This window comes from Mauremys reevesii, linkage group 15, assembly GCF_016161935.1.
Source record: "Mauremys reevesii isolate NIE-2019 linkage group 15, ASM1616193v1, whole genome shotgun sequence".
In the NCBI taxonomy this organism is placed as follows: Eukaryota; Metazoa; Chordata; order Testudines; family Geoemydidae; genus Mauremys; species Mauremys reevesii.
Genome location: NC_052637.1, coordinates 28,880,823 through 28,889,556, shown reverse-complemented (window position 1 = coordinate 28,889,556; position 8,734 = coordinate 28,880,823). Strand labels below are relative to the sequence as shown.

Sequence of the window (8,734 nt, the reverse complement as noted above, 5' to 3'; positions counted from 1 at the left end):
GAGGGGACACAGCTGGTCATCAGTCCAGATTGTACCCTGGGTAACGTCAGACCTACCCAAGTCGATCGGTGTATAAAATGACCACCTGAACAAAGGAACCTTGACATTTCAGAATAAATCTCTCAACACAGTCAAGCATTTATTTTATTCCAACAAGCAGCCTGTTCTAACCTGCTTTATTCTAACAGACAACAAACAACAACAAAAAAACCCTCACCCCCACTGTCTAGGCAGTTTTGCATGTTATAAAGTGGCATTATATGTATGATTCCAGCAAATGGTTAAATTTTAACCCTGCTGATTAGAGGGAAGAGGCTTATAGTGTTGTTTCAGTGGGAAAATTGCTTTCTGCTGAATTCTTGTCAGTAATTAAGCACAGCTATCTATCAATCAGCCAAATTTTTATGTGCATTGTGAGGTTAAAGTAGGCCTGCCCAGCTATCATTCAGGATAAGCGTTTGGGTAAGAACCAGTCTGGTTAAAGAAAGGAAAAGCTGGTAGTTTACTAACATCAGTAGAGCCATTACAGGGAAACAAGGTTTCACAAACTTACACTCATGTTGCACTCGTTCAGATATCACTACTCCAAGTGGAATGACTGGGAGCTGCAGAGGCTCAGCCCCTCTGAAAATCAGGACCTAAGAACCTAATTTACATAATTAGGCATAATTGCAATGGAGACAAATGGTGTTAAGCCAAGGCTGAATTTGACCCTCCTCAGAGTCTCAAACTTCCTAAAAAAATTAACTAATTCAGCCACAAGTTATTGGGCTCAATACATGAATCAATGGGTGAAGTTCTGTGGCCTGTGCTATGCAGGATGTCAGACTAGCTGGTCATAATGGTTCCCTTCTTTCTGGCCTTAAAATCTTTGCATCTGTGAAAACTCAGCACCCAAAAAAAATATGAGGTATGAAAGTCAGTGGTTTGTGCAAACCTTTTAGTTTTTGCGTCTCTACCAGCATGAATTTCTTAACACACGCAAATAGCGTATGACTGCAGGCACCAAATCATCTGGGAATTTCCCCCCAGTAATTAAGAGTGGGCATCTAATTACTGAAGAAATTGGAATGTAGACACAGTATAACATATCAGAGAAATCCCATGTTAACCCTGCACCTTGTCATTACACAGAAAGCAGCCACCTTAACGCTAGCGAGGTTTGTGGGGCTCAGAAAGGAAATATTTTATTTGTTCTGTTAAGGAATTTTGCCAGAGATGGCAGCGATAAGACTATTTAGATAGGGTAGGGTGGGACTGTAAAGTATCTGAATCTGCTGCAGGTACACCAGCCTAGAGCTGGGGGAATTTTTGTATTTTTCAAGGCACCAAAACTAGTGGTGAAGTGGAGGTTGAATTAAATGAATAGTTTCAGGTGAACAATTGATTGAACAAAAAAACCCCAAAAAGTCAAAACGGTTTGCGTTGACCATTTAAAAACTAAATACCTTTTAGCTTTTCATTTAGAAATGGTGCTTAGTTTTCAAAATGTAGCTATATTAAAGATGAAAAACACCTGAAAACACAAAACCTGAAACAAAGCTCCCAACTTGTGTTTGATTTTTTTTTCCCATTTGGTTTTAGGTGTTTTTAAATCGAAAACAAAAATTTATTTTTGGTGTGAAAACCAAAAAGATTCAACTTCGGTTCAAAATGAAACCATTTTTCTTTTTTAGTTCAGACCCTCTCCTCCCTCCAAACCAAAAAAAAAAAAATCAATTATTTGCTCAGCTCTACACCAGCCAAAGACAAGTTTATCAAACAAACCATAAACTTCGATGAGGAGATGAAAGGGGATTTAGAAAGACAAACTTCTTGAAGACATTAATTTCCTTGTCATGTTAGTTCAAGGTCAACTGCCTTGCAGTTTCTGGCAACAGTGTCCTATCCACTTCTGGAAATGACACACTATAGAATAGACGTTAGCTGGCCAGCCTATTTAGATCACTTCATCCAGATATGCAGGAGGTCACAGGGTGGATCCAACCTGACATGGGCCTGTATTGCAATATTCTGATCCGGGACCAAAATTCAGGGGTGGCTCCAGCAGGAGTTGAGGGAAGTCAGCCCTGAGGATAAGGCTCTGCAGTCATAAAGTTGGTATGATTCCAAGGAATTGCAGAATTCCCCTTCCACTGAAAACATTTGTTTTGCCTTTATCATCATACTCAGCAATGAAATAGGCCCAGGTTAATGTTCCAACCTCACATTTATTGATCATAAATGACATAAAATCTACTGTAATGATAAAAGGCTATTCAGAATTTTATTAGTTCATCCTGGATATGCTTTATCTGTGGACAGTTTTTCTTTTGAAGGTGAATGAGTCAATGATTTGGTGGAACTTTTCCATCTAACATCTGTGATCCAATACATTTAATTACATACACTGGATGTGCAAAACGTATATATTTGCTCCTTCTCCAAGTAAACAAACTGGATTCTGGAAAGGGCTGCAACAGAGGTTGATTTTGCATCAGATTGCAGAAAAACAAAGCTGACTATGAAAGTCCTAGTCCCATTGTTCAGAAAGGTGGGGGGGGGGGTTGGGGGAGGTAGCGGGCGGGGGTCAGTAGCTAACATAAGCTTTCTGTGTGTGTCACTGAAAGAAGCGCAAGGAGTTATACCTATGCACACTTCCTCTGGATAGCACCACTGCACATTTATCCAGCCAGCTGTGAACTTAGCCATTCCTGGATCATTTCAAAGGAAAAAAAGAAGCCATCTGCAACCAGAATGCAGGAAACTATTCACATCACTCACCAAACTCAAGCCACTGATGCCTGGCCAACGTCACTGTGGGTTGTGGGTACAGCGCTGCACGATGACTGAAGACTCATCACAATGACCCAACAACATCCTGCTGCTGAGTAAATACTGTGACAGGTATTGCAACCACCTGCACTGTTTTGGGGGACATATTGTCTTTTATGTTTAAAGCATGAAAACCTCAAAATATTATTATATTGAGATGGGCCAAGCATCATGAGCTACAGAACATGCACAGCCTGTGCTACCAACACTGGACACCTGTGTTTGTATGTTCCTGGCCCACAAGGAGGTGGGGATAAGGAGGAGGCCCTGTGAAATCTGGAATCACAGATACCCAGCAAACATGGGAAGGGACGGGTTTTACCTGTGAAGGGAAAGGTTTTGGGATATGGAGGCTGAGTTAAGCAAACTCAGACCTGGTCTACATGAAGCAGGAGCACTGGAACGGGGTGTGTGTGTGTGGGGGGGGGGGGCGCCTCCTGCTTTGGAAAGTGGTCGGGCCTGGCCCCCTGTCCCTCCTCTTCCCCCTAAGGCCCCGCCCCTGACCAGGCTGGAAGCTGGAGACCACTCCAGGCAGCTGTGGGGAGCCACAGACCCGCCACCTGCCCAGGGTGGGAGGCCCAAGAGTAGCCCCCCCAGGCCACCCCAGATGGAGGGTCTTCAGCTCCCCACACCTGTCCAGGCAGCTCTTCGGCCCCAAGGCCCTGCCCCCAGGCTGGAAGCCAGATCTGGGTTGGAGTAAGAGCAACGCAGGCAGCTGTGGGGAGCCACGGACCCTCCACCTGCCTTTGGCAGGAGGTCTGGATGGCGGGGACGTGGGCTGGAGGCTGCTCTCAGGCTCCCCCGCCCCAGGCAGGTGGAGGGGCTCAGACTCCCCAGCTCAGCTATGGCTTTGCCAAGGTGGGCTGGGCCTCATGGGGAAGAGGGGTCTCGTGCCCCCCCCCCCACACTTTTAGGAAGGCTTCATTGCCCCTGAAATGCTGTAAGTCGATCTAAGTTATGCTAGTTACATCACATAAGTAACAGAACTTAAGTCAATGTAACTTAGATCGACTTATAGCGGAGTCCACGCTATGCTACGTCGACGGGGGCACATGCTCCTGGCAACATCGGCTCCACCTCTCGTTGTGGTGCATTACAGACGTCGCTGGGCTAACGCTCTCCTGTCGACTTCGTACGTCTTCACCAGACCTGCTGCAGGAGCACCGATTTAGCTGTGTAGGGTAGGCAAGGCCTCAGACCTTCTTTCTAATCCAGCAAACAGACATGATCTTTTGTCTGGAGCAAAGAGGTGAGCAGCGCTTGCTGAAGGGTTGGAAGGACTTTAGCCTGCCAAGGCCCCATAGGGCTGATGAACGCTTTCTGATGGATTTAAATCATTGTATTGTTTTCAATCCTGAATTAATGTGCTGCTTGGAAAGAGCTGTGTGGTGACTTGTAACTGCTGGCACAGCAGGGCCTGGCACAGAATCAGGCTTGTCTACAGGAGGGCTTTTAGCCATTGGCATGGTATACCAAGGTGTGGCACGTGGCTAGAAAGGGTTAAACATCCTGCAAAATAAATACGCTCAAAAGACACGTGGGGAGATAATATTTGTGTTTTTGCATATGTATGAGTAGGGTGGACAATACAATCAACAGTCCCTGTCTGTGCTGTATTCTGATAATTCAGAGGGTACCTGGATGGAGGCCTGAGGCTGGATCACTTTAAGGGAACTGTGTTGTTTGGACTTCTGAGTAACCAGTGAGGTAATAAAGGGCATGGCTACGCTTGCGAGTTAGAGCACCCTGAGCTGCTTTAATGCGCTCTAACTCATGACGTGTCCACACTGGCAAGGCACAGAGTGCCTGGACTCCACGGCTAGAGCGTTCCTGGGACTCCTCCTCAGCAAGTGGAATAATGTTTGATGCGCCCTCATTGGAGCGCCGCAGCACCAGTGTGGTTGCCCTGGTCTGTTAATGCGTTCTGATTGGCCTCCAGAAGTGTCCCACAATGCCAGTTCTAGCCACTCTGGTCATCGGTTTGAACTCTACTGCCCTGCCCTTAGGTGACCAACCATCAGACCTGCCCTTTATATTCTTTGGGAATTTGGAAAATCCCCTTCCTGTTTGCTCATCCAGGCATGAAGTGCTCTCAGCGCATCTTTCCAGGTGGCCATGCCTCCATGAGCCAGGCAATCCCCAGTATGGAGCAATGGCGAGGTGCTGGACCTCATCAGTGTTTGGGGGGAGGAAGCTGTCCAGTCCCAGCTGCGCTCCAGATGTAAGAATTACGATACCTTTGGGCAGATATCAAGGGACATTATGGAAAGGGGCCATGACGGGACACACTGCCCGCTGGTAACATGGATTCAGCAGTGTTTCTGCAGGTGATCTGCCGGTCCCGCGCCTTTGTATCCGCCGCTGAATTTTCTGCAGGTGATCAGCCGGTCCTGTGCCTTTGTACCCACTGCCAAATTGCTGCTGAAGCGATGGGACTGGCGGACCTCCCACAGGCTGCCAAAGGCTGCCTGACTTCCGCCCTCACGGCGACCGGCACGCCGCCCCCCGTGGCTTGCTGCCCCAAGCATGCGCTTGGTGCGCTGGTGCCTAGAGCCGCCCCATTGTACGTCTTCTGAATGCCGAGGGAATCTAATAGCAGGAAACAGAGTTGTTCGCTCACAGGACCAAGAACGCTCTTTTCAGCCTGCACGCCTGACCCATGAACCTCTTCCCAGCTTTCTTCCAGAGTCAGATACCTAAACTCATAGTGTAGACCAGGGCTGAGTCTATATGGAACATAGAGCCTTCCCCACTGCCTTCCATCTTTGGAGGTCTCTTACTGAAGTCTTAGCTTCTTCCTCTAGCATTGTAAGTTTTCAGTTCTGCTTCTCTTGTGTCTTTCCAGATTGTCCTTGGTCTACCTCACTGCCTCTTGCCCTGGGGTTTCCAGTTCAGTGCCTGTCTTGTTACATTGTTCATAACTCCATGTGTGTTGTAGCTATCTTCATTTTCTTTCCATAGTTTCCAGTCTTATCAGTTTCTGTTTCATCATCTTCCAAAGCTCTTCATTTGGGGGGGATTTTCCCCTACCCATTTGATGTTGAGGGTTTGTCTAAGGCAGCTGTTTATAAACATGTGGAGTTTAGAAAAGAGGGTCTTGACAATTTTCAGCTGCCATGTACATTGGCCAAACCGGACAGTCTCTATGCAAAAGAATAAATGGACACAAATCTGACATCAGGAACCATAACATTCAAAAAACCAGTAGGAGAACACTTCAACCTCTCTGGTCACTCAGTAACAGACTTAAAGGTGGCAATTTTGCACCAGAAAAGCTTCAAAAAACAGACTCCAGTGAGAAACTGCTGAACTTGAGTTAATATGCAAACTAGTTACCATCAATTTAGGCTTGAATAGAGACTGGGAATGGCTGAGCCATTACACACGTTGAATCTATTTCCCCAAGTTAAGTATCTTCACACCTTCTTGTCAAACTGTCTGAAATGAGCTATCTTGATTGTCACTACAAAATTAATTAATTAGCCTCTTAGAGTTGGTAGGACAACTCCCACCTTTTCATGTTCTCTGTATGTGTATATATATCTCCTTACTATATGTTCCATTCTATGCATCCGATGAAGTGGGCTGTAGCCCATGAAAGCTTATGCTCAAACAAATGTGTCAGTCTCTAAGGTGCCACGAGTACTCCTGTTTTTTTGTTTTTTTTTAAATTAAAGTAAAATGAGGTTTATTCTAATTGCCAGCTCTGCAAACGCCAACTAGAATGGCAGACTAAAGCTGGGCTCTTTGCCTTGTGCATCGTCACAAACTCCCATAGGCCAAATTCTGCCCTCAGTTACACCTGTGCTACCCTGCCTGCAGTGGAAACAACTCACAGTTCTAGTGCTGATGCACCAGACTAGGGTCCAGCTCCCACCCCACAGGTTGGCTCTGCAGGGCTAACAGCAATAAAAAGCAGTTAGTCACTAAAATCAACAGGTGGAAATGACACATGCAGGGAGCAGAGCTGGTGAATGAGAATGTGTCATTTTCATTGTCCCTTTCCTGATCACAACTGCACTTAAATTTGACTTTTAATAATGTACTTTCCAACACTACTGTGTAAGTAACCTCAAGGGTGTGCTTTCATCTCTAAATCACCCCTTTCTCTAAATGCACGTATGCAACTGTTTGTAGTACTGCCTTTGTGTATTTTGTGATTAAAGGCTGCATGGCTATCCATGCACATGAGGGCCAGAGTTAAGGACATTAGGGAAATGTTTTTTGCTGAATGTCCCAACTCTTGTGTGACCAAATAGTCCACTTTATTGCATTAATATAGAGCTTTTGTTGTTTGGGATGTGTGCTATTTTTATTTATTTAGTGGAGGTAGATGGGGAAGGGGGTTTGCACTAATGAGTGAAATCTTGGTCACATTTCACCGCACTCATATCCCAGCCCTCTGTTGGCAAGTTTCTTGGGGAACGAATCCCTTCCCCATCACAATTCTTTATCCCCCTGTGATGTTAACCATATTTCTATGAAGAATATGGGGTGTATGATATGAATATGGTCTAAGATATATTTTATGAAAAATGGGGCTTGTAAGGTATTATTGGAAAGTTTATGATTTACTGAATGTGATTATCCAGTTTGCATGCATGTATCATTTCTGTATCTGAAGTTAGGAATATTGACTATAACAATTACAACTGTGTCTACTTGGGGAAATGCCCACCAGACAGTAAGCAGTCAGCCTTAATGGGCCATTAGAAAAACACAATGAGTCTTTAAAAATGTGGATCTCCCATCTGCCTGGAGTTTGTTCCTGTGGACACTGCAAATAAACCTGGTTTCATAGTTGCTTTGACACTGTAAGGTCAGGTAATAAGGCTGTGGCTACACTTAGCACTTCAAAGTGCTGCCGCGGCAGCGCTTTGAAGCGCTAAGTGTAGTCAAAGCGCCAGCGCTGGGAGAGAGCTCTCCCAGCGCTGTCCGTACTCCACCTCCCCGTGGGGAATAACGGACAGCGCTGGGGCTTTGACCACACTGGCGCTTTGCAGCGCCGCAATTTGCAGCGCTGGAGAGAGTGTGTTTTCACACCCTGCTGCAGCGCTGCAAATTTGCAAGTGTAGCCAAGGCCTTGATCACCTGACACAAAATATCACCTTGGACACTACTGGTACTTTTCCACTGGAGCGGGAGGGGGAAATCAAACAAAGGTTTCCCGCTTTAGGTGTGAAAGTAGAATTAATTAGATTGTAAAAGTAGAATGGATTAAATAAATGCTCTATGTTCCTTTAAGCCGGAATGAGGAAAGTTGAAATAAAGTTGTCAGGAAGAGAAACATTAAGATACAGAACAATGGGTCCACTTAAGGTAATGGTGGGACATTAGCAGGAGATCGGTAAGGGCTTGGCTACACTTGCAAGTTGCAGCGCTGGTAGAGGCTTTCCAGCGCTGCAATTAGAACCCGTCCACACCTGCAAGGCACATCCAGCGCTGCAACTCCCTGGCTGCAGCGCTGGCTGTACACCTGGCCAGGTTGGGGTGTAGCGATTGCAGCGCTGGATCCAGCTGCTGCTCATCAAGTGGACACACACCAGCTTTTATTGGCCTCCAGGGAATAAGATATCCATCCCAGCTTTTTTTTAAAAATTACTCTTTGTTTTGTTATGCAGCCTCTCTTTGTTTTGTTGTGAACTCCGATCAGACTCCGTCCGAGTGAACTGCTTATCTAAAAACAAACACTGATCACAGCAAACAGGAGCTATCTGTACCTGGCTGTGAACGATCAAATGAGAGGCAGGGAGTGAATGTTTGCTTGACAGAGAAACAGCGTTGGAGGCAGGCTGTTTGCAATTAAGACCAAGGGTTCATGAACATTTTGTGATTTTTCAATCCAGGAAGCTAAACTTTTGGCTCAAAATCCACTCTCTCTCTTCCCCCCCCCCTGTCACAGTACACCACAGGAGTGAGT

General features: G+C 45.8%; 1 protein-coding gene across 1 annotated transcript in view; it reads right to left on the bottom strand.

Annotated features, from left to right (window-relative positions):
• Nucleotides 1-8,734, bottom strand: part of LOC120383146 — a 34,100-nt gene continuing 25,366 nt past the window's right edge. The window contains exon 3 of the mRNA XM_039500772.1: nt 1-85. The gene's annotated coding sequence lies outside the window, so the exon portion shown is untranslated. The remainder of the gene's footprint in view (nt 86-8,734) is intronic.